Genomic DNA, 26,743 nt, shown 5'->3' on the forward strand with positions numbered 1-26,743 from the left:
TAAAAAATATGTAAATGACCAAATAAGAATTTCAGAGAACAGGGAACATGAATGGACATAAATACAAGGAAAGAGATTAAACCACATTAATAACCAGGAAAAATGACTGCAGAGGAATGAAAAGCTTTTAAACACTCAAAAGAGGAGAAACAGAGAAATAGCAGCAGCTGATATTCAGGGGGACTAATTTCAGGAGGAAATATAAGGCAAATGCAAGAATAGTAACTGAACTAAACTTCATGGAGGAAGCTTCCACTAAATACCCCAATACAGGGAGAAGAAAAAGCTGGTCACTATAGCCATGGCATCCTGAAAAGCTCAGCATCTGAAAATACCAGGTATCATGGAAATTAGAAGTTACTGAAAATGGAAGATGGCTTAAGAGGATGTATATGGAATCTGATATTCCCTGGTCCTCCTTTCCCACCTTTAAAAACAAGGTGACTACCAGCATGGAAAACAAACCACACCATATATTTTCAAGAAAAACCATATATTTTCAAGAAAAAAATAAATAAACTACAGTTGTTCTAAACATGGGGACACTGCTAAGTCACTTCAGTCCTGTCCGACTTTGTGTGACCCCATAGATGGCAGCCCACCAGGCTCCCCCGTCCCTGGGATTCTCCAGGCAAGAACACTGGAGTGGGTTGCCATTTCCTTCTCCAATGCATGAAAGTGAAAAGTGAAAGTGAAGTCGCTCAGTCGTGTCCGACTCTTCTCGACCCCATGGACTGCAGCCTACCAGGCTGCTCTGTCCATGGGATTTTCCAGGCAAGAGTACTGGAGTGGGGTGCCACTGCCTTCTCCGTGTGGACACTAAGAACAGTGAAGAAATGAGGTGAGGATCACACCTAAACACAAGGATGCAGTGAGGGTATGAAAACATAATCTCGGGCCCCTTTGATCTTAGACTTCCAGCCACTGGAGTGACAGAGATTGAGGAGTCTTCTTTTCTGAAACTGAATGGCTGAGTCAGGGAGCAGGACTCTAAACATTGCCGTCTCCTAATGAAAAGACAAACTTACTGATTAGTCACTGTAAATGAAGCACATCAAACAAATTCTGTTATACATGAAGAGCTTCAATTACCTTTGGTTGACTTTACCTTCAAATATGAATGCATAATTAAGGACTGTGGTACACTTGATTAAGGGCTTCTCAGGTGGTTCAGTGTCAGAGAATCTGCCTGCCAACTCAGGAGACATGGGTTTGATCCCTGGGTAGGGAAGATCCCCTGGAGTAGGAAACAGCAACCCACTCTAGTATTCTTGCTTGGAAAATCCACAGATAGAGAAGCTTGACAGGCTACAGTCCACCAGGTCACCAAGAATCAGACAGGACTGAGCAATTGAGCATGCACAACACTTGATTAGCCTCTAATATAAAACATACTGAAGCAAGCCCACTGGAAAACAGATCATGAGAGAAAACGTACAGTGACTATCTCAGAGTTATAAAAGGAGATGTGCTATATATGGAACAAAAACAGAAGGCAACGAAGCTGGAACAGTCAAATAACAAGGAAAGCCTCTTGGAAATATTACCAAAATTAAAACTCCAATGGAAAGTTTGGAAAACAAAGTCAAGGGAATTTCCCAGAATAAAGAATAAAAACAAAAATACTTGGAATGGAAAAAAAATAAAACAACTAGAGTCAATGCTTAAGGTCCAATGTCTAATTCAATAGCATTCTAGAATAAGATACGAAGGAAATCAATTTAAAATCATTTTTAAAAACAACAAGAAAATAAAAGAACAGAGAAAACAAGAAACTAAGTGCAGGACTGCAAATGCTCATTGAATACCTGACAATTATATTATATAAGAAATACATACCAATGTGTTTCTTTTTGAAATTTCAGAACTCCAGAAATAAAGAGTAAATAATCAAGATTCTAAAATGGTGTGGGGCCAGATCACATAAAATGAAACAGAAAAAAGGAACAGCTTCTGAATTCTCAGTAGTAAAATTAGACATCAATAGAAACTAAAATCTAAGGGAAAGTGATTGTTAATAGGAAATTCTACAACCGATCTCATTAGTAGAGTGTGAGGAAAAAGAAAAGGTAGCATGCTCCAGCAGGAAGGTTTGCAAGAGGGAGAAAAAAAGCTGATAGATCATATGGTAATCTTTATATTTAAAATTTATAACTTTATCAGCTTAAAATTTAAAGGATTTTGATAGATTTGATAAACTAGAAATGTTAGGAAGAGTTACATTAAACACCAAGCATGTAAGTAAAAAAGAAATTATTATCTCTAATAATGCTAAAAATTATAGAAGGATAGTAGAGAATTACATCAGGAATGTTTCTATGCCATAACCATAATACTATTAAAAACTATTGATCATACCCCAGAAAAGGACTCAAGTCCATAGGAATGGATAATGGCTGGGAGCTGGAGCATAAGGATTAGACAGCAATCCCAGGACAGGGACTCCTGCTGATTGCAGGGAGATGGCCCAAGGGGATGGGAGAAAGGAGACTGTGGCGGGGAACGCCTTTGAGGGAAAGGTACGCAGCCATGAAGGCAGGGTGCTACTGCTGAGTCATGTGCAGGCGGTGGAACCACCACTATTGCCTTTCTCTCCCCATATATGAGTGCCGGGAGCCGATTACTCGAGAAAGATCCCAGAGATATGGCTCTTGAGTGCCTGATGCTCCAAGAAATACAGAAGGACCAGCCAGGGAGGTCCTTTGAATGCCAGCTTCCGGAGGCTAGGAAAAGATTTTAATAGTACAGTATCTTCTGCACCCATGGTCACTGGCTTTCCTGAATACCAGGAACTCCCAGGGTCCCCACGATTCAAGCAATTGCACCAGCTCCACACTCGGTCCTCACTGGGGCAAACCCAAGTCCTCCAGCGCAGCCTCAGGAGCAAACTCATGTGGATGATCCACAAGCAGAGGTGGGGATAAAACCACAATTGAGCTTCATGGGAGGAGTAGCTAAGGAAGGGGATTGAAAATCCTTCCACCAGTTATACAAGATGCATATTAAATCCACACAGTCAACTAGGTAGACTCTGGGTCTATGGAATATATAAAAGGACAATGAATGTTCCCACAAAATAAAGCACTCCAGTTCTAGCAGCTGTAGACATTAGAGGCAAGAATATGCAGGATTAAGGCCAGATTAGAGTCTGAGCTGTCCCCACAGTAGATCCAGAGACCAGCCCCTCACCCCCACACCAATATTATAGGGCCTTCCAGCAAGGCAGAGGTGGGCTGTAACTCACGGCAGGGGAAAGGACACTGACAGCTAAGACCTGAGAAAAACATTATTCTTCTTATATTTTGATTCATTCCGTAGTTGATTTTGGATTTTTTCTCTATTGTTGTGTTTGTTGTTGTTATTATATCTATTTAAGCTTTTGAGAACTTTAAAAACAAATTTTTAACTACACTTTTTATTTGCTTTATATACTTCTACCTCTACAAATGGCTCTTCACTGTTCTGTGGAGGTTTGTTTTTGTTTCCCTGTTTTTGTTTTTATTTATTGCTCTTTTCTTGGTGTAGCTATTTTTTAATATATATAAATCTTTTTTATATACTTCTATTTAATTTTGCTTTCTATTTTTTCTTTCTGCTTCTCACTATGGTTATTAGTTTATTTTGTTTTCTTTCGTTTATTCCTCAGTTAGCTCTCTGCTTTGGTCCTTGTTTTCTGTTGTGTGCTTTAGTTAAGTGTTGCTTTTAATTAATTTATATCATTTTTTATTTCCTTTACTCACCAGGTCACTCTCTTACACTTTGTTTTCTTTGGAGTGTATTAGTTTTGTTTGTGTGCCTATAACATGTGTGTGTGTGTGCATGTTCCTTTTTGTTACTATTTGTCTAATTTTGCATTTATCATTTGTCTGGGGATCACTTTTTTCCCCTAAGTTTTTGTTTGTTTTTTGTGTGTTCATTTAAATACCCAATACTGCCATAATGAACAGCTGTGGGATCCTAGTTCCCCAACCAGGGATTGGGCCTGAGCCTGAGGGGTGGGAATGCTAAGTTCAGGACACTAGACTTTCAGATAACTCCTCACCTGAGGGGGTATTAATTAGTGAGAATTTCCATGAAGGCCTCCACCTGTATCCAAGACCCAGCACTACTCAACTGCTGGCAGGGCCCAGCACAAGATGCGTCACCTAAACAACATGCAAGACAAGAACATAAACCCAATCATCAGCAGTCTTCTCAAAGACGTCCTGAAACACCACCTCACACAGCCCTGCCCATGAGAGGGGGAAAAATACCTCCTCTCTCCAGAATGCAGGCACAAGTCCCTCCCAATGTGAAGCCTATACAAACCACAGAACTAACCTCACCCACCAAGGGCAGAGACCAAAAATAAGAGGAACTATGACTCTATAGCCTGGGGAAAGGAGAACTCAAACACAGTAAGTTAGATAAAATGAAAAGACAGAGAAATACTGTGGTCATGTATGGATGAGAGAGTTGGACTGTGAAGAAAGCTGAGTGCCAAAGAATTGATGCTTTTGAACTGTGGTGTTGGAGAAGACTCTTGAGAGTCCCTTGGACTGCAAGGAGATCCAACCAGTCCATTCTGAAGGAGATCAGACCTGGGTGTTCTTTGGAAGGAATGATGCTGAAGCTGAAACTCTAGTACTTTGGCCACCTCATGCAAAGAGTTGACTCATTGGAAAAGACTCTGATGCTGGGAGGGATTGGGGGCAGGAGGAAAAGGGAACGACAGAGGATGAGATGGTTGGATGGCATCACCGACTCGATGGACGTGAGTTTGAGTGAACTCTGGGACAGGGAGGCCTGGCGTGCTGCAATTCATGGGGTCGCAAAGAGTTGGACATGACTGAGCGACTGAACTGAACTGAACACCATATTCAAGTTGGGTTTACCCAAGGGATGAAAGAATTTCTCAATATATGTAAGCCAATCAATATGATACATCAATAGTAACAAATTAAAAGATAAAAATCATATGATAATCTCAACAGATGTAGAAAAAGCATTTGACAAAATTCAGCACTCATTTATGTTAAAATTCTCCAGAAAATCAGCATATAAGGAACCTACCTCAATATAATAAAGGCCGTTTTTGATAAACCGAACTGAGACCAAACATTATTCTCAATGGTGAAAAACTGAAAGCATTTCCTCTAAGATCAGGAAAAAGACAAGGGTGCCCATTCTTGCCACTATTATTCAACATAGTTTTGAAAGTCCTACTCATGTCATTCAAAGAAGAAAAAAAGGATTTGAGATTAGAAAAGAAGTAAAGCTCTCATTGTTTGCAGATGACATGATACTATACATAGAAAATACTAAAGATATTATCAGAAAATTACCAGAGTCAATCAGTGAATTTAGTAAAGTCAAAGGATACAAAATCAATATACAGAAATTCTTTGCACTACTATACACTAACAATGAAAAATCATAAAGAAAAATTAAGGAATCGATCCCACTAACAATTGAAAGAGAATAATAAAATACCTAGGAATAAACCTACCTAAAGAAACAAAAGACTTGTATGCAGAAAAATATGACACTGATGAAAGAAGTAAAAAACAACACAAACAGATGGAAAGACATACCATACCAACATACCATCTTCTTGGATTGGATGAATTAATATTGTCAAAATGACTATACTACCCAAAGTAATCTACAGATTCAATGCAAAAGCTATCAAATTATTAACACCTATATGGAATCTAGAAAAATGGTAGTGATTCACCTATGTGTAGAAATGCAGACATATAGAACAGACTTGAGGACACATCAGGGGAAGGAGTGGGTGGGATGGATTGAGAGAGTAGCATGGAAAGATATACATTACCATACACAGAACAGATAGCCAGTGGGAATTTGATATATGATGCATGGAGCTCTACTTGGTGCTCTGTGACAACCTAGAGGGGTGGGAGATTCAAGATGGAGAGGATGCATGTATACATATGGCTGACTCATGATGATACATGGCAGAAACCAGTACAATATTGTAATTATCCTCCAGTTAAAAATACATAAATTAAAAAAAAAAAAAAAACTAAGAAAGACTGTAATTTATATTCACAAGTTAGGATAAGCTAATTCAGCAGGCACTTGAAAGCCCTCAGGTAATTTCCAGATTACCAGTAAGATTGTTTATGAAGTGAATGTACCATTCTTGACATTTTGTAAAGATATTTTAATGACTTATTAACATATCCTCCTTTGGAGCCTTCCCTGCAAAGTCAGTCTTCCCATACTTCCTGAAATGTCAATATTAGTTTTTAAAACTGATGTAGTAAATGCAGACATTGTTTATTTGTATCTGCTCCTAATGAAAGCTGCTGAAAATCTGGGCTATTTTGAATCCTGTGGAAGTATTACCCACCAAGAAACTGACTGCCTTGAGTCACAGCTCACTTCAGACCCTCACAGTCATTTCATTATTTATAGTAAATAATAGGCCAGTGAAACAGTGTGAATAGCATAGCTTGTGTAAGTATCCTTTTGTGGTATGTTTTAAGAGGTAGAAGACAAACGTTGCTCTAATAATAGTTTGGAGCTATAAATATTTGTTAATACCTATTACAAAACATGTAAATGGAGAAATGTCATTTCTTTAATGAACATAATGTGCATATTAAACTTTAGAATCCTATAGAGCTCTTTTATTGAACTTCTGTCAAGTCAGTCAGTGCACTTAAGTTGAACTGAAATTCAAGGAAGCAACTGATATTAATATTCAACTGAAGAAGCAACAGACTGAATGAGATAAGCAGTTTGAAAAGTTTAAAGGTTTAAAATGTGTTTTAATTTCCATTAGACTCACTTACACATTCATATTACAAGAATATCCTAGTGTATAAAATATTTAATACATTAATTTTCCTTTCAAAATATAATGAAATAAATTACTAAATGTTAAGAAAATGAAAATTATTTGTGACTTGAGTTTTTATATTTGGCAAATCAGCTTCTGCAAGAAAGAAAACTAGTGTTTATTTGTCAGAAAAGTGGGATTCATTTCTGGAGCATAGGATTTGTCATTTTCCTCCAGATCCTAAAAATGAAATGGTAAAAAGTTAAAATTTTGGGATTCCAAACTTTCTCAAGTTTTTTTGAAAACAATTTCTAGTCAATAACTTTATTACTGTGCATCCAAAGAGAACAACATAAAACCTTCATTGTTTCCCTACTGTTTACAATTTTTACCATCATTAGTTTCAAACTTGGCTCTCAACACAACCAAGTTCTTGATGTGTTTGATTTATGTGATGCAGTAGCTTTCTGTTAGTAACTGGGTCTTCTTGATAAGGCAGAAATACATATTTATTTATGTATGCAAAAGCTAAAAGCTAAAATTTACATTATATTATATAAAATATGTATTTAAGTGCAATGTCTAAAACTAAAATCTCATCAATCTGTTGGTGTACTACAGTTACAATATTTGATTTTTTATAAGAACAAAGTTTTAGTGGTAAAAATCACTTCCTTCTAAATAATATGGCTATGTCAGTTGATGACATTATTTTTACATGATCTTGTTTTTGACCTCCAAAGTTTGAAAGAGCAAAGAGACTGTTTTCAAAATGTTCTTGAGAAAATCTTTGTGAAGTACTAGACTAGACCATTCGCTCAGTCGTGTCCAACTCTTTTCGACCCCGTAGACTGTGGCCCACCAGGCTCCTCCGTCCATGGGATTCTCCAGGCAAGAATACTGGAGTGAGTTGCCATTTCCTTCTCCAGGTTGAGAGCAATTATATGATCCTATCCCTTTAAAAAAGTGACATGCCAGAAGGCTAATTTTATTTTCTTCCAAGAATCTTATAATTAAATGAAAATCTGACTCCTAATTAAGTATCAATAAACTAGGCTTCTTTAGGAAATTCATGTTCCTAATTCTTTCTTTAATTATACTATTTAACTTCCTTTGAAGAAATTACTTTGATTTTAAATTCTGCATTTTGTATTTTAACAAACCAAAGAAAATAGATACCATCATGTTTTATGTAAACTGCAGCGCTAATGGGCCATGTGCAGCTGCCAGGCAGGCTGCATTCTGAGGGCTGGGGACAGTATGCATATTGTTTGGTGCAGTATCCATTTTATGTAGAAAAATCAATTATTGCAAGTATTCAATGAGCTGTTAGAATAAGTCTTCAGAACTAGCAGGGCCTCTAGGAACCATCTGGGCTAATGGTTTGCAATGTTTTCACCAGTAACAATACTTTTATTATCTTAATTGTAGATCCTAGAGATTTTGAAGGATTTAAAATGAGTGAACAAGCTGAAATGTATACTGTTATTTTGAACACTGGAAAACAGATACGACCCAGAGGGATGGTACGGGGAGGGACGAGGGAACGGGGTTCAGGATGGGGAACACATGTATACCTGTGGCAGATTCATGTTGATGTATGGCAAAACCAATACAATATTGTAAAGTAATTAGTCTCCGATTAAAATAAATAAATTTATATTTAAAAATAAAAAAATAAAAGTTGAAATTAAAAAAAAAATGTAGCTGTTACCAACAGCAAAAAAAAAAAAAAAAAGAAAGAAAGAAAATCACATGGATTTTTAATTTATGAAGAACTCTGTTATTATATTGGGGATTCAGGTTAGGAATTATGAATCAGTCTCTGTCCCTCACTATACAGAACAAAAGTTGTGCCAGTGTCATATGGGGTTATACAGGTAAGGGAGGTTGCACTGGAAAGAGATATCAAGAATATCACTCAATATACTGTCCTAGATTTCCTATTTTCTTTTGACTACTATACTCTCATAGACCTTTAGGTCCTTACTTGACTTGCTTGTTTATCAGTAATGCCCTCCTCCCTCTTTTCAATGCTTCTTCATAGAGAATACAAATTTCATCTCCTGTGAGGCATCTCCTGATTTCCATCCCCTGCCATGTTTGGATAGAAACAATGTGCTGTTCCCTGTGCTTATGTTACAAGTTATAGCATCTGTCTTCTGTCCTGACTGATTGTTCACAAGTATCTGTCCAATTAGATTGAAAGGCTCCCAACTGTAGGAAGAGTCTCTGGTTCCTCTTTGTAATTCTATTGCCTGCATAGGTTGACTTCAATGCGCCTGCCACATAAAGCTTGTGTGTGGTGTATAATCATGACCTGCTCAAAATACTGAAAGTATCCAATTGTATTTATAGTCAGCATAATCATAAACTTTACTTAGCTACATTTATACATTTCTCACAGCAAAATATGTTTATACTGAATAACTGAAATTCAGTACAAAATGGTAGCTTCAGAAAATCCTGTATTTTGCTAATAAACTGAATAACGAATTTCATTATTCAGGTAGAAAAACATATGGTCCTTTTATGAAAAAAGTGTAGCAAAGACATTTAAAAGTAACTATGTTAATACCATGTTGATTGGTACACATACCAATACACATACAATACACATACCAAGTATGTGCCAAATTCACAGAAAATTGTGTATGTCAACAATTATGCACTACTGATTTCCAACATCATCCTATTATTTTTTTACAGATCCCATCCTAGTGGGTACAAGGAGAAAAAAAATTGCTGTCTTTCAGTTTATTCAACAAAAGCACAAGTTCCTACATTATCTAGTGAATTTAATGAGCATCTTAACTTCTTGCAACAAGTTGTCAAAGTACTCTTTCTTTGAAATGAGATATTGGTAGAGATAGAGCAGAAGTACAGTGCAATGGTTCTCAGTTTGAGATTTGCTGTCAACTATGTCTGAATCTTTACTTTGCCAATTGCAGCTAGGTGACCTTGGGGAAATTAATTAACCTCTTTAAGCTCCAATTATCTCATTAAAAATAGAGCTAATAATAGAACTGATTTTAATAGAGCTAATAATAGAACTGATTTTATAAAGTCATTAAAACAGTTAAATAGAATAATGCATAGAAAGTATTTTGTGCCACACTTGGCTAAATAGCAACAATAAATGCAATTAACTAATACTGCTAAAATTGTGGAGTGGTTGTTATTGTAATTATGGTCATAGAAACAAGAACAGAAGGGACATTAGTGATAACTTTAAAACAAATCCTTTATTTTACAGTTGAGGAAATGGAAGTTTAGAACTGTAAGTCTTGTTCAACTTTGTTCATGTGGTAAATGATTAAACTAGTACAGTTTCCAGGTGTCCAGAATTGCAGGCCAGCGTTCTTTATAATCTTCATTAAAATGACTATTAAAATTCATCTTCTATGTAATTGATTTACCACAAACAAAACCATTTCTTACTTTTAGAATTATTTCCTTTGTGATGGTTTACTTGAGTGAAGAAAAGTAGCAGAAAACTAATGATCAAGATATTTGGGTAAATTGTGAAAATTGTTTTAAATCCTTTAGTTCACATTATGTTTTTCATTCTTATCTTCCCATGATACACACCTCTGCTGCTGCTGCGGCTGCTGCTAAGTCGCTTCAGTCGTGTCGGACTCTGTGTGACCCCATAGACGGCAGCCCACTAGGCTCCTCTGTCCCTGGGATTCTCCAGGCAAGAACACTGGAGTGGGTTGCCATTTCCTTCTCCAGTGCATGAAAGTGAAAAGTGAAAGTGAAGTCCCTCAGTCGTGCCCGAGTCTTAGCGACCCCATGGACTAGAGCCTACCAGGCTCCTCCGTCCACGGGATTTTCCAGGCAAGAGTACTGGAGTGGGGTGCCATTGCCTTCTCTGATACACACCTCTAGGAAGATGTTATTGCTTGCCAACAAGTAGAAAAAAATCCCTTCTGAGATAACTTGCACCCAGAGATAGCTCAACATACATATTTACTTAAGGACACTATTCCAGTACCTGTCCTTCATGTACAATCCCTAACCTGAGGTCAGTTTCTGCTATAGACACATCAATTGTCAGAATTTTAACACTTGCTCTGATTCTGGAAACTCCTCCACTACCTTTCACATTTCTTATTTGCTTTTAATTGATTTGTAAACGCAAAGCTAACTTTCAAAGAATTTTTTCCTATATACATTACTACTTTAATTGACCAACATTGTTTTAATGCCACTTTTGATCAATTAATTTTGGAAGGTGCTCATATTTATTTTAACATGGTGGTAATATTAAATACATACACTGAATTTAAGTGAGCAGACGAACAGCTATCTGATAAGTCTTTCATTATATACACTTTACTTTTTCTATTTAGATTACAGTATTCTTACCAAAGCAATATATAATTCAGATCCCAAGAAAAAAATGGTTTAAAAATACCTAAGAGATATTACAAATATCCTGGTTTAAATGAAATGCATGTATATGTCTGCATCTAGCTTTTAACTCAAACTTTTATAAAAATGATTTCCTATGTAATTATAATTTTAATGCCTGTGTAACATTACATAACTTGAATGGTCATAATTAACATTTCTTGTTTTGTAGGACACTTACGTTACTTTCAATATTAGGCTATTATAATTAATGTTTTAATAAGTATATTTAAAATAATATCTTTTTTACATTTCAATCTTTAAAATTTAGCAGCATTGAAATACATATACTAGGACAAATAATATAGACATTTAAAGCATATTATTTTTGTCAAATAGGATAAGTGCCTCTCACATATAAGGTAATTGAAAATGCAAAATGATATTTCTTATTGTGCCTTTTACTTGTACAACTTTTATTATTAATAAAGTGAAATATTCTTTATTTCATTAGTGATTGTTTCTAAATTAATGAATACTTTATAATTTATTCATGAACTATGTTGAGTTTTTTCTCTTTAATTGATTTCTAAGTTTTAATTATTTTGTTTAAAAAAATATGCTTTAGTAATTTGTTCTGTTTGCTATTTACTCATCTTTCTCCAAATTATCTAACCAAAGTTGTTTGCTTATGTGAATTTTAAGATTGATTTTTAAATTTCCTAAAGGTTTTAAATTAAGTTAAATATATAAAAAAATCTGGAAGTAAATTTTTCTCCAGTCTTCCCATTCAAATATTTATTTACTCATTCCATTAATTCAAACAAAATATTATAAGTCTTATTCATTTCTTGTTAAGTTGATTCTCAGTGCTATTTCACATTTGTTCCTATAAAGTAACTTTTCTACTATAACTTCTAACTGGTTATGACTTGTAAAAGGAAATCTTAGGATTTTGGCTTGCTTGTATCTGGGCAGTATATTTAATTCAAAAATTTTACTTCTTTTTGTCTCCAGTTAATTTTCTCTTGAGAAACCTATATGCAGGTCAGGAAGCAACAGTTAGAACTGGACATGGAACAACAGACTGGTTCCAGATAGGAAAAGGAGTACGTCAAGGCTGTATATTGTCACCCTGCTTATTTAACTTCTATGCAGAGTACATCATGAGAAACGCTGGGCTGGAAGACGCACAAGCTGGAATCAAGATTGCCGGAAGAAATATCAATAAACTCAGATATGCAGACGACACCACCCTTGTGGCAGAAAAGCCTCTTGATGAAAGTGAAAGAGGAAAGTGAAAAAGTTGGCTTAAAGCTCAACATTCAGAAAACTAAGATCATGGCATCTGGTCCCATCACTTCATGGGAAATAGATGGGGAAGCACTGGCAACAGTGTCAAGACTTTATTTTTTTGGGCTCCAAAATCACTGTAGATGGTGACTGCAGCCATGAAATTAAAAGATGTTTACTCCTTGGAAGGAAAGTTATGACCAACCTAGATAGCATATTCAAAAGCAGAGACATTACTTTGCCAACAAAGGTCCGTCTAGTCAAGGATATGGTTTTTCCAGTAGTCATGTATGGATGCGAGAGTTGGACTGTGAAGAAAGCTGAGCACTGAAGAACTGATGCTTTTGAACTGTGGTGTTGGAGAAGACTCTTGAGAGTCCCTTGGACTGCAAGGAGATCCAACCAGTCCATTCTAAAGGAGATCAGTCCTGGGTGTTCTTTGGAAGGACTGATGCTAAAGCTGAAACTCCAATATTTTGGCCACCTCATGCAAAGAGTTGACTCATTGGAAGAGACTCTCATGTTGGGAGGGATTGGGGGCAGGAGGTGAAGGGGATGACAGAGAATGAGATGGCTGGATGGCATCACTGAGTCGATAGACATGAGTTTGGGTAAACTCTGGGAGTTGGCGATGGACAGGGAGGCCTGGTGTGCTGCGATTCATGGGGTGGCAAAGAGTCAGACACGACTGAGCAACTGAACTAAACTGAACTGAATTTTCTTATGCTTTCCATTTACTATTGTTTTCTTTCCTCAGTCCATGGGCAAAATTCACTTGCTCCTCTGTTCTTATGGTGCAAATAACAGCATGGCAGCAAACTTAGATGGAACATAATTCACTTTAATAGAATAATATGTTTACAATAATAATTTTGCCAAGGCATAGCTTCCTTCGTTTCTCCATTAATAACTTAGTCTTCTGAAATCTGAATTTCATACAAGCTAACATCACTTACTACTTTTCTAGTCTAATATTTATTTATTTATTTTTCATTGTCTATAAATAAAAGTTTATTGGAACATGAAAAAGATCTATTTTTTATTTTATTTATTTTTATTTTACTTTTATTATCATAGATTAGGTGACTTAAGCAACAAACATTTCTCACAGATCTGGAGTCTAGAATTCCAGCATCAGTACACCAGCAGATTCAGTGTCTGGTGAGAACCTACTTTCTGGCTGACAGATGTCGTTCTTCTTTCTGTGTCCTCACATGGGGGAAGAGCAGGAGTGCTCTCTGCTGCTGCTGCTAAGTCCCTTCAGTCCTGTCTGACTCTGTGTGACCCCATAGACGGCAGCCCACCAGGTTCCTCCGTCCCTGGGATTCTCCAGGCAAGAACACTGGAGTGGGTTACCATTTCCTTCTCCAATGCATGAAAGTGAAAAGTGAAAGTGAAGTTGCCCAGTTGTGTCCGACCCTCAGCGACCCCATGGACTGGAGCCTACCAGGCTCCTCCGTCCACGGGATTTTCCAGGCAAGGGTACTGGAGTGGGGTGCCATTGCCTTCTCCATAATATTTATTTTTAATATATTCAGATGCTAATCTATGTGATAGGATAGGATTGAAGTAGCTTGCTATGTCACCAGTGATTTTCCAATTATCAAATTAGTTAATTACTTAATTCATAGTAATCACTTGTTGAATTCCAATGAGCACTCTTTAGGCTATGTCATATTTTTAGAACTCGACAGTGCAGTTTTCTTCATCTTCTTCATTACTGGGATCTATATCATTGGTTATCTCACCCATCTTTCCACATTCTTCCATTAGATCTCTTGAGTGATCTTCAGATTACTATGATGGCTCCTTTTCTGCCCATAGATTAAATATTGGTATTTCCATGAGGGTTTCTTTGATTCATATCATCCCTCTGTCCTCCCTGCCCCCCCCCCCCAACTATTTTTGTGTTATCTTCTTGAGCAATCCAAACTCTTTCACAGACTCAAATGTGACCTGTACATGACAGACTCCCAAATTTATATGTTCAGTTCAGTTCAGTCGCTCAGTCGTGTTCAACTCTTTGCGACCCCATGAATTGCGGCATGCCAGGCTCCCTGTCCATCACCAACTCCCAGAGTTCACTCAGACTCACGTCCATCGAGTCGGTGATGCCATCCAACCATCTCATCCTCTGTCATCCCCTTCTCCCCCTGCCCCCAATCCCTCCCAGCATTAGAGTCTTTTCCAATGAGTCAACTCTTCGCATGAGGTGGCCAAAGCACTGGAGTTTCAGCTTCAGCATCATTCCTTCCAAAGAACATCCAGGACTGATCTCCTTCAGAATGGACTGGTTTGGATCTCCTTGCAGTCCAAGGGACTCTCAAGAGTCTTCTTCAACACCACAGTTCAAAAGCATCAATTCTTTGGCGCTCAGCTTTCTTCACAGTCCAACTCTTGCATCCATATATCACCACTGGAAAAACCATATCCTTGACTAGACGGACCTTTGTTGGCAAAGTAACGTCTCTGCTTTTCAATATGCTATCTAGGTTGGTCATAACTTTCCTTCCAATGAGTAAACGTCTTTTAATTTCATGGCTGCAATCACCATCTGCAGTGATTTTGGAGCCCCCCAAAATAAAGTCTGACACTGTTTCCACTGTTTCCCTATCTATTTCCCACGAAGTGATGGGACCAGATGCCGTGATCTTCGTTTTCTGAATGTTGAGTTAGCTATCATCTATTTCTAGAACTACATTGCTAATTATGTACTTGTCATTTCTACCTAGATGTCTGACAAAATGTTTGATCAGTCCAAACGGGATTCTTTATGTTCTTCCTTAAAATAATCTTCCCTGCTGGAATTTTTTTTTTTTATTTTGGGTAATGGCTTCATGGCCTCATTAAAAAATAATGATGCTCTATGATGACAGTGATATAATAGTAACAAGAAACTTTTTTTTTCAACTCTTACTATATTCCAGGAACTACTAAAAGAGCATTGCATATATTAATTCATGAAATCTCTTCAAAATCCTATGAGGTAGAAACAGTTATTATACTAAGTAAGAAAATTTAGGCACAAAGAGTTTGAACATTTGCCCACTGATATGAAAAGTGGTGAAATCACTTATAGAGTCTCATTTCACTATAAACTCTATTGTTCAGGATTTCTTCTTTTGTAGAGCCACAATTCTGTGATTCCAAGCTAAAAACATCAGAGGCATCCCTGAGTCATTGCTTCTTCTTATATTCCTAAATAATTTACCAAGCCTATCATTTTGGTCTCTCACATATTCTTAGGTGACATCCTTCTCCACCTCTATGGTCTCTTTGTTATTTTAAGCAAGCACCAACTCAGTATGGCAAAGATCATCTCAGCTATTTGATTGTCTTCAATAATGCCTTTAATATAGTCAGGCATGACTCAATCATTCTTATGTTTAAAATCTTTCCATGATTTTTGTTCTGTACAGGATGAAATTTAAACTCTTCGGCAAAGTACACAAGATGTTTTATATTCTAAATTCGTCTTATGTTTCCAGACATTTCATGCTTGCTCCTCTATCTTACCCCTAATATATGCTCCTAGTTGTACTGAGGGGCTTACCTGGTTGCTCAGTGGTAAAGAATCTGCCTGCCAATGCAGGAGATGTGGGTTTGATCCCTGGGTCAGGAAGATCCTCTGGAGCAGGAAATGGCAACTCACTCCAGAATTCTTGCCTGAAAAAACCCATGGACAGAGGAGCCTGGAAGGCTACAGTCCATGGGGTTGCTCATAGTTGGACATGATTGAGCGACTGACTGAGCATACACACAGTTGTACTGAACTACTTGTCCTTCCTTATTGAAATATATATATACATATGTGTATATGTATACATATGTACATATTCTTAAATTGTATGTGTGTATGTATAGTTGTGTGCATATATGTGTGTATACACAATGTATATATATATATGCACACACATATATATATGTATATATATATATACACATATGCATTGGGTTAGGATTGTGTCTTCATTTACATATATATTTTTGATTTTTAACAAAATACAATACCCTACACATGGCAGCTATTGAATAAGCTTTGGTTGAATACATGAATGAATTAAGAAAAGCAATGACAGAATGAAAAGTTTTTAGGCAACCATTTTTTTTTTTATGGTTCATGATATAAATTAATTTGGTTCAACCTCTCACAGCTGAGAGAATCTGAGTATGTGAGATCCAGGTATTAGGCAAAATTCTAGAAAAGGTACACCATATTCAGCTCCTTGAAAATTTAGGGAGTAGAATGAAGAAAATATTTACGATGTATATACTCCAAGTAAAGTTATTCTCAAGTAGTTCTGAAGACACAGTATGTATACTTGTATCAGCTATACAATGATTTCTTCATACTTTCTCAGCTTACTAATTATCGGGGCTTGCTCGCCATTTATGGATGTTTGTATATGGGAGTCCCACTGTTTTAAGAAGTTTAATGGATTCTAACGGAGAAGGCAATGGCACCCCACTCCAGCACTCTTGCCTGGAAAATCCCATGGATGGAGGAGCCTGATGGGCCACAGTCCATGGGGTCGCTAAGAGTCAGACACAACTGGGCAACTTCACTTTCACTTTTCACTTTCATGCATTGGAGAAGGAAATGGCAACCCACTCCAGTGTTCTTGCCTGGAGAATCCCAGGGACGGGGGAGCCTGGTGGGCTGCCATCTATGGGGTCATACAAAGTCGGACAGGACTGAAGTGACTTAGCAGCACTGGATTCTAAATTCACCGTCATGATTGCAACATAGAAAAATATGTTAAATTAGGAGAATGATGGCCTCTTTTAATAGTAATATGGGAGCAGCTATGGATATAAAGCCTATGGATGACAATAGTCAGTATCAGAAGATAATATTAGACCTGTGTTTCAACAGATCACACATGTTGGGGAGTAAGAGGTAAAGAAGCAATTAGTATCTACTTGTTAGAAATGTCTCATAAATACCAAAATAATTTTGAGTATTATTCTCCTTAGTTCTAGTTTTTTATTTGAATTTATAGCTTGTGTGTGTTTTGTCAGTTGTGTCTGACTCTTTGCGACCCTATCAATGGACTGTAGTCTGCCAGGCCCCTCTGTCCAAGGGATTTACAAGACAAGAATACTGGAGTGGGTTGCCATTTCCTCCTCCAAGGGATCTTCCTGACTCAGGGATTGAACCAGTGACTCCAGCTTCTTCTGCATCACAGGCTAATTCTTTAACTGCTGAGCCACCAGGAAAGCCTGAATTTCAAGCCTACTGATCTACTGAATATTCATTTTAATGTAAACCTTACTAAAGTACATTTAGGAAGTAAATGAAAGTATATAAAATTCTAAACACAATGAAAAAAGAAACTAAAAGTAAGCCAAGTCAATTAACTTTCTCAATTATTTTTCTTTCTGTAAGATATATTTTGGACTAAACAAAATATCACTCAAAAAAAAAAAAAATCAAGGTTATATAACTCTAAAGAATGCAATAGTGACCCAAGTCATTTAGCTGCTCAAATAGCTGGCAGGTGAAATGACAGCATCTAAATCATAGATTGGCTAGGAAGAGAAAAATAAAATTTTTGGACTAGAACAGTTGCTTGATAAATGTATCCTATTTTTCTTCAATGTTTACTTTTGATAAATGGCCAGACTTTGCCATGACTTTGCCTTGACACTTATCTCATAGTCAGTGGCCATTATCTTGTGACAACAATCTATTTCTTTCTGTAATCTTGCAGCTCATAATTGTTAAGTCTTCTTACTGAAAACTTTCTCTCAGTTTTGTACTTTATGACATATAGGCCAAAACTTTCAAATGAAGTATTTTAAGCATATGACTTATAACTAAAATTAAAAAATAATAAGCTTAGAAGCAGCTCTGTGGCTTTTTATGCACATAACCTCTACAGGGAAAATTTTACAGAAAGCAAAGCAATGCTGACACTTTTAAAAATTCAGACTTCTTCAAACTCCATGTAAATTCCTCAGAAAGTTCATAGACTGGCAGCTCAAGGAGACACAACAGTATTTAGCTCATTACCATACTGATCATACCCCATTGTATTGGATGGATAGCCACATTGCCAGTTCCTTAGAAGACTGAGCAAGTTGCCAGGAATTTGTAACCATCAGCATTCCCCTCCCTAAATATATATATATTTTTTCTTTCCTAAGTGTTACTGACTTGTGGCTATAGGAGGCTTACTAGAGCACACTAGAAACAGCAGAAATGCAGGGCAAATCCTCTAAGAGGGTATTGTTTGTTTGGATAGTTCCTTTTAAAACATTTAAACTGAACAACTGGACAATCAATTATATTGATAAGACCTGCACTAGCTTCCATGACCATCCGATTTAATTGTTCTGTCTTATAGAAGAGAAAACTAAAGCCCAGAACATTTTTATAACATGTCAGGTCTACTTAGAAAGGAAAAGCCTTCATTTCATGTAAAACAAATGACTCTTGCAGAAATATTTAATTCAGTGTTCTTTCTACTTATCATTGTTCTTAGAAGTCACAAGACTGCTCGATAAAAATACAGATTTATTGATCTCTACTACAAATTCAGGGTGAGGCCAAGGAATCTACATTTTCACAGTTTAGGAGATTCTGATATCTAGAGGATTCTGATGTAACCAGTCTAATAACATATTTTAACAAATAGTGTTCTATATCATGTCTCTTCATAAATATAAGATCATCTTCCTCAGTGCTTTGGCTGACACACTAAATTTATCAGTAATGGGATTTCCTAACCATTCAGCTTCAGAAATATCTAATGGAGACTGAAGCTGGGAGCGGAGGGAGTGGTGTGTGTGTGTGTGTGTGTGTGTGTGTGTGTGTGTGTGCGTGCGAGCACATGCGCACACAGGTGAAAGCTAAATACGAAGAATGGTTTGGTAGGACCATGGTCTCAAACAAGCCAAGAGCATCATAGAGAAAAATAACAAATTGATTCAAGACCCAGATACTGTGATACAGTTGGCCCTCCCTATTCATCGGTTCTGCATCTTTGGATTCAATCAACCATCGACAAAATTCTGCAGATGCAGAACCTGGGGATATGGGGGTGGGGTCCTTGTATAAGGGACTTGAACATCAATGAATTCTGGTACTCTCCGGGAGTTCTGGCCCCAATTCCCTGAATATAATGAGGAACAACTGTATATTAGAACTACTTTTATACATATTTTGGGGGAATTTAGATGAATGTGTGCTGTTGTCACCAAAGAAAGAGGACTTAAAGTTGAGGTCAGTGCCAACTTCTATCATAGGTAATGAGTAGACTCTGTTAAGAGCTACTGGTTGTAACAATGCCATCAGCCCTCATTTTTTCATTACTGTCCTTACCATGCACTTATCTGTTAGTCACATCCTATTCATGTATTGCCTAAATGGCATGATCACAACATCACTTTCCACATGATCCTGTACTATGCTCCCTGTGACCTCCGTTCAGCACACATCCCCATCAGACAGGCCCGACTGCAGTAGTCCATTCACAGATAACTTGTTTCCCAGAGAACTATGTGACTATAGGTAAACACTGTGATAATCATGTTAACAGTGAGATGAAGGATGAGTTTCCTAGCATAGACAGTTGGTATGGAAAAGCAACTTCTCCATCAGTGGTTAACTTGAGCTAAGCAAAATGTGAGATGCCAATATTTCTGGATTTTGAGTCCCAATATCCTATGCATTTGGCAGCAATTGTGCCAGTATAAGTTATAAATGGATCCACATAGGTGGTACCCCTGAGAATGTAGCCAAGAGTTTGCTGGTTCAAACATTCAAATCATCTCATTGTCTCTTTTTGAGTCTTTTCCAGTGAGTTTAAAGAAGAGGAAGAATTACTTTCTTAGACTGTTGCCCACCAGGATCCTCTGTCCATGGGATTCTATCCAGGCAAGAATACTGGAGTGGCTTGCCATTTCCTCCTCCAGGAAGTCTTCTTCACCCAGGGATCAAACCCCAAGACTCCAGTGTCTTTTGCATTGCAGGCAGATTCTTTACTGCTAAGCCATCTGGGAAGCCATAACTGAATCATTCCACTGTGCAGCAGAAATTAATGCAACACTGTAAATCAACTATACCTCAATAAAATCTTTTGCAGAATTTGCTTCAATGACACCAGTATATTAATATTCACATACTATAATAGGTAAATTATAAAATTAAAGAAAGATAGACATGCTTTGCTATTCCTGTAATTCTATGATTAAAAAACCCCGTGTGATTACTAGTGAATTTCAAGTTTAATGATCATTAAACATAAAATGCATCATGTGTACAGACTCATGTTTGTGGCCTTTTGTAATACTTTTGTCAAAACAAAGCGAAACAAAACGACAACACATTTACTGTCTTCAAACACTTTGTCTCAATGTTATAAAAAGTCTTTTTAATTAATTGAGTTCTGTGATGTGGATGTCCAGCTAGTAATGTCTCTGCAGATGGCAAGTGTACTGCAAGTTCCAAATAACCTTAACTAAAAATAAAATGATAAGGGTTTACTTATTTTAAATATTCTATTAATATGTTAATGATGTTAGAAGCCCTAAACAATTCAAAACAACCTTTGTGTATTCAATGGTTCTATGTTTTATGTTGTGTCATTAAATCTAAATTAGTATGTAAATGTTATTGCTGCACTATTACTTGGTACTTGAAATGAATTTAACTAGGTATTCATATTCTGTGGAATATTCTGGAATCAGATAGTTATTGAATTAAAGAGTTTATTTCCAAGGGAAGCCCCCCCATAGGTGAGTTTGCATTTGTTCAACTTGACAAACAGAAAGTTTTAATTCAAATCAGGATCACTCTTTGTGTGTAGATAACTAAATGAGAGCAAGATGAAATTTTGTCAGATTCTGCTTTCACAAAGTTAGATCTAATAAAGAAATTATGCTATTGCTCAATACAAACAATAAGCAGTGTGTTTTCTTGTGTTTCTTTTATTCTTAAAATTACTAAAGTTTAGTATTAAAGTTCAGGATGTGATTCCAGAGATACAAAAATATAAAGATACCATTTGCAATATTCACCTCAATAAGCCTATTCCAACCATGCTGCCATGCTGTGGAATATTTTGGCAACTCCATTTAGGGAACTGCTTTTAGAGATCGGATATGACTCACAAAGTCAGTCTCCTTGCTTTATTTTCACACTTCAGGAAAAAATAAAAAAAGATGTAACTTTTTTTTTTTTCCCACTCAGAGGCGACATTGTAGGACAGGCTAAGAAATCATTCCAGAAACTAGTCAAAACAAGAACTAGAAAGTAGTGGTCTTCCAAGGTAACACGAGTCAGAACTGGGCTTCAGCACCATGAGTGAGGTAAAGATGAGCAGTTGATTTTTTAAATCCCTTCTAATCTAAAGTTATTTTCTGACTCAGGATCCTGTCACACGGCACCATATCTGAGTTCCCCCTTCTTTCTAGATCCCTGTGTGCTTTGTTGTTGTGCTGCTAAGTCGTGTCCGACTCTTTGCAATCCCATGGCCTATAGCCCACCAGGCTCCTCTGTTCATAGGGTTTCCCAGGCAAGAATACTAGAGTGGGTTGCCATTTCCTTCTCCAGGGGATCTTCCCAACCCAGGGACCAAACCCAAGTCTCCTGCGTTGGCAGGCAGAGTCTTTACCACTGAGTCACCAGAGAAGCCCATCCACTGTGTGTTAGGCAGCTATTATTCCTCTGCATTATCTCCATGGTCTGGAGTGAAATCATTGCTCCAAAGAAGAATGATATTAACCTGCTGATATGCATGCATGCCAGTGTCCATGTCTGCTGATGGTGGGCCTAACCCTGTTCTCTGACTTTCTGCAGATAGAGTCACTTCAGATCACAATGGAGAAATGAGTCTTAAGAAAGCTGGCACAAAGGAACCCTGAGGATATTTTGGGGAGATTGCCAGCACCTGATATCATCTACTAAATAGGTAACATCTATTACTTTTAGCAGAAAACACATTTTCTTTCAACATGAGAAACACTCTTGAGGCATTTTCCATTTTAGATCTCACCCTCCAGTATCCTCTACTCACATTTGTTTTTATATCAACTGCAAATACCAATGATTTCCATAAAATACCACATGTAATAAGGTGCTAAAATCATGCAGTGTGTTCTAGTAACAGGGCTAAAATCTACTTCTATATTTTCTGTATGAATGCAACTGCCTGTACAGTTTACATATATTCTGATGTATACGACGGTTTAAGGTGTCAATAGTCCCAAGAATTGTCGTAGTTAGTCTAATTATCTTTTTTTGGGATTTCAAAATTCAGTTTGTAAGAGCACAAAATTCCACTGAGTGAGGATGATCAATACAGAAAATATCATTACCATGAGCCAGACAAAGCATTCAACACACAAAATATCAAGCAGTAAAACTTTGCCAGGTTTTGCATTGGTCTCCTCCAAGCAACAACATCGCTAATGTTAAAACACACATTAACAAAGGGGGCTACTGCTTGGTCTCACTACATTAAACGTTTATAAATTCATTACTTAGTACTTCAAACATTCATTTATATTTTCTTACATGGAATTATTATGCATTTAGCTTTTATTCATTTAAAAAAGTTCCACTGCATTAGGTCTTCAAAGAGATTTCCAAAGTGTTCAATTACTTTTTCTAACTGTGGCTTTTTCTGTTTCTTGGAAAAAAGCCAGTTTCCCAGTCTTTACACTTTTACTCTTACTCTCTTCATCCACTTGTTCTAGGGGTTGTGAAAAGAGGTTTTCTTTCATGACTGCCTCAACAGTGAGGGTTCCTTTCTAGCTTTTAAAAATTCAAGCTTAAAAAAAATTTAAACTGGCATCTTTATAATGCCAGTAGCTTTTGCTCAGTGAGGAATCAAACCATCTGAACAATGACTGCTTGTCTAAAGCAACTATTCACAGAAGGTACAGCCTTCTGGGGAATGGGAAAAGTTTTTACCTACTGACAAATGGTAGTTGCACAACAGAATAGAACTGAACCCAAGGCAAAGTGCCTCACGTTTCCAGAGCTGAAATGATGGGATCAGTTACAGCCTTTCCGCCATTGACCCAATATAAAAGGAACACTGACGAATATTGAACAAGATCAAGCGACAGTCCGGATGAGATCTTGTGTACTCCTTTCAAATGTCTTTAATTTACAGATTTTAAAAATTGTTTAGAGTGGTTGGAGACTTATCCCCATGTGTGAATTAGAACTTAATGATGGAACTCTAGTGAGAATCTGAGAGACAGAAAGAATAAATCTTGAGAAAATTGTCTAGTGTGTATAAATAGCTTTAACAGTTACCTCAAAGTTTAGTTTTATGTAATGTCATTTAGGTCTCACGACTTCCAAAGGCCTCTGAAAGAAATATGAACCCCGTGACTATCATCTGTGTTAAGACCTCCTGCAATTTATTGGTCCCTCTCGTTCTATGAAGTACACGAACCAATTAGAAAGAAATAAAAAATGTTTCGCTTTATCTTCCTCACTAGATTAAGCCATCATGACTGCTGGTTTGTGTTTAGATGAGAAAATATTTTAATTTCTTTATCCTATTCTTGATTCTATTGGTTAAAAAAAATTGTGGGCAGGGCTCAGAGAGGCAGACAAGGTGAGGGGCTTTCACTCTCTGGGCTGTCTTACCTACTCCTCTCTTTCCTTCCCCTTCCCATCTAATCCCTCCCTGGTGCACAGGTGAAGTTTCAGTGGTAGCTACAGAGACCTTGGATGTAAAAAGGAAGGAAGATAAAAAAAAATGCAGGAGATTGGTGCAGCCACTATGGAAAATAGTCTGGAGGTTCCTTGAAAAACTAATTGGGCTCCCCAGGTGGCTCATTGGTAAAGAATCTGCCTGCCAATGCAGGAGACACAGGAGACACTGGTTCAGTTCAATCCCTGGGTGGGGAAGATCCTCTGGAGCAGGGCATAGCAACTGGCTCAAGTATTCTTGCCTGGAGAATCCCCATGGACAGAGCAGTCTGATGGGCTACAGTTCCTAGGGTCACAAAGAGTTGGACAGGACTGAGCACTCACGTGAAAATAGCTCTAAAAATAGAGCTAACATATCATCCAACAATCCTACTCCTGGACATATATCCAGAAAAGATGAAAACTCTAAATTGAAAAGATACATGGACCCCAATGTTCACAACAGCACTATTCACAATAGCAAAGGCATGGAAGCACCTAAATGTCAATAAACAGATGAATGGATAAAGATGTGGTGTGTACACACACACACAGAATATAAAAAGAATGAAATATTTCCACTTTCCATAACATGAATGAACCTAGAGATTATAATACTTAATGAAATAAGTCAGAGAAAGACAAATATTATATGATATCTATTATATGTGGAGTCTAAAAATAATACAAATGAATTTATTTACAAAACAAAAATGGACTCACAGACATAGAAAACAAATTTACAGTTACCAAAAAGGGAAGGATAAATTAGGAGTATGAGATTAATACACACACACACTACTATAAATAAAATAGCTAAACAACAGGACCTACTCTATAGCACAGGGAACTTTATTCAACATCTTATAATAACCTGTAATGGAAAAAAATTTTGAAAAAGAAAAAAACACATAAGACTGAGTCACTTTTCTGTATGCCTGAAACTACCATGATATTGTAAATCAACGATACTTCAAAAAATTCAAACAATTGCAGGGGAGGAAGATGGCAGCAGCTGTGAGATAAGAGTAGAACAGGAATGGCTAAAGAGAGACAATGTTTTAGAGAAGAAACAGGAAGTTAGCTAAAAAGTAAGGACCTTAGATTCCTGCTAGTGTTGTTCTCCATGACCCCACTATTAGTAAGTGGTAAAGTCAACTCTAAGAAATGTCAAGGTGTTTTCTATTAGAACATAAACACATCTAGTTTCTTGGCTGTATCCTGAACAGACTTATAGTGCACAAACACATCACTTTATGAACATGAATGAACAGAAGCAAACTTGTTGGGTCAGTTTTATTCTTGAAAACAAGGAAATATTCTGATTACCTCTTATAAGGTCATCTGAACTATGTATGAATAAACTAAAGAAGGAAAATTTTTAACTTTAGATATTTTTCCATATTTTTTCTTATGCTTAATTATATGTATTTGTAGTTGTTTTTGTTTTCTCTACCTTTCCTAAAATCCAAGACATACACTCTAATTATAGCTTTCTTACAGACGTCATAAAATGTTAAGGGAGCCCAGGTTTTTCAAGGAGGCTTCCTTAAATTGCTTAACACCTCTGATTTATCCAGAGCGCTGTTGCCTCTTTTGATGTCTCATGTTTAGTATTCTCCAAAAGCAGCTTTCCATGGACATATTGCTTTTTATCCTGTGTTTAATTTTCTGTACCAAAGACTTCCCCAGTTTAGCATATGGAAGCCGAGGTTTTAACCAAGCTTTAGGTGTTGAGAGAATAATTTTGAACTTTTCATGTGTGAGTTTATAAAATCAATGCTGTAAAATGTGTCCAATGTTACTCTGATAATGTAGAGTTTCTTAGAAGTGAGTGGCTATAGGAGTGCTTTAGCAATTGAATTTTATTTTTCTTTCTATTTCTTTATTATTCAGGAAATGTGTGGAGTGTGGGGGTTGATGGCTTTCTCTTCACCTTCCAGAATGGTCTAGTTTACTGCTCTTTAACACTTTCTAATATTAGACATACAAGGAAAGAGGCAGATACAAACTAAAATAACTTACCACTTTTCAAATTTGTTAAACATTTAAAAAGAGATTGGTAGTAAAAAAAAATGAAATGCATCTGTTTGCATCTATTAAAGCTCTCTTTTATTAATATCACCATACATAATCAAGAAGTAGGTATACTGCAACTATGTGATATAATTATTATATTAGATGATTGACTAATAGTGTTAAGTTTTTAGACATTAGTTATATTTGCTTGCATCAAAGTTGCCTTTTCTTCTCAGCTAGTACTATCTTGAGAATTCAATCAGTGATGGTCATGAAAAAGAGAAGGTTTTAAAACTCCTTGCATGTTTTTTGATCAAGGGACGTTCAATCTAAGTTTACATGAACAATTAATAAAAGCAAATTAAAAGCTGTTATGCATGTTTATAGAGCTTATTCTCCATCTGCTATTTTAATACAAGTGGCAGAAGAAAAACCATTTCTAGATCTCATATATAGGACTTTGATATAGAAATTAACCAAATTCTACTTATTCTTTACTACCCCATTCAAATGGCAACCCACTCCAGAATTCTTATCTGGATAATCCCATGGACAGAGGAACCTGGCGGGTTATAGTGTCGCAGAGTCAGATATGACTGAAGTGACTTAGCACACACCCCATCCAAGGG

The 26,743-nt window shown here is 36.8% G+C and overlaps 1 protein-coding gene across 1 annotated transcript in view; it reads right to left on the bottom strand.

The window, feature by feature from the left end:
* FUT9 (fucosyltransferase 9) overlaps nucleotides 1-26,743 on the bottom strand; it is a 235,857-nt gene that overhangs the window by 161,131 nt on the left and 47,983 nt on the right. The gene's annotated exons all lie outside the window — the stretch shown is intronic.

Source organism: Bos indicus x Bos taurus, chromosome 9, assembly GCF_003369695.1.
Source record: "Bos indicus x Bos taurus breed Angus x Brahman F1 hybrid chromosome 9, Bos_hybrid_MaternalHap_v2.0, whole genome shotgun sequence".
NCBI classification, from domain to species: domain Eukaryota; kingdom Metazoa; phylum Chordata; class Mammalia; order Artiodactyla; family Bovidae; genus Bos; species Bos indicus x Bos taurus.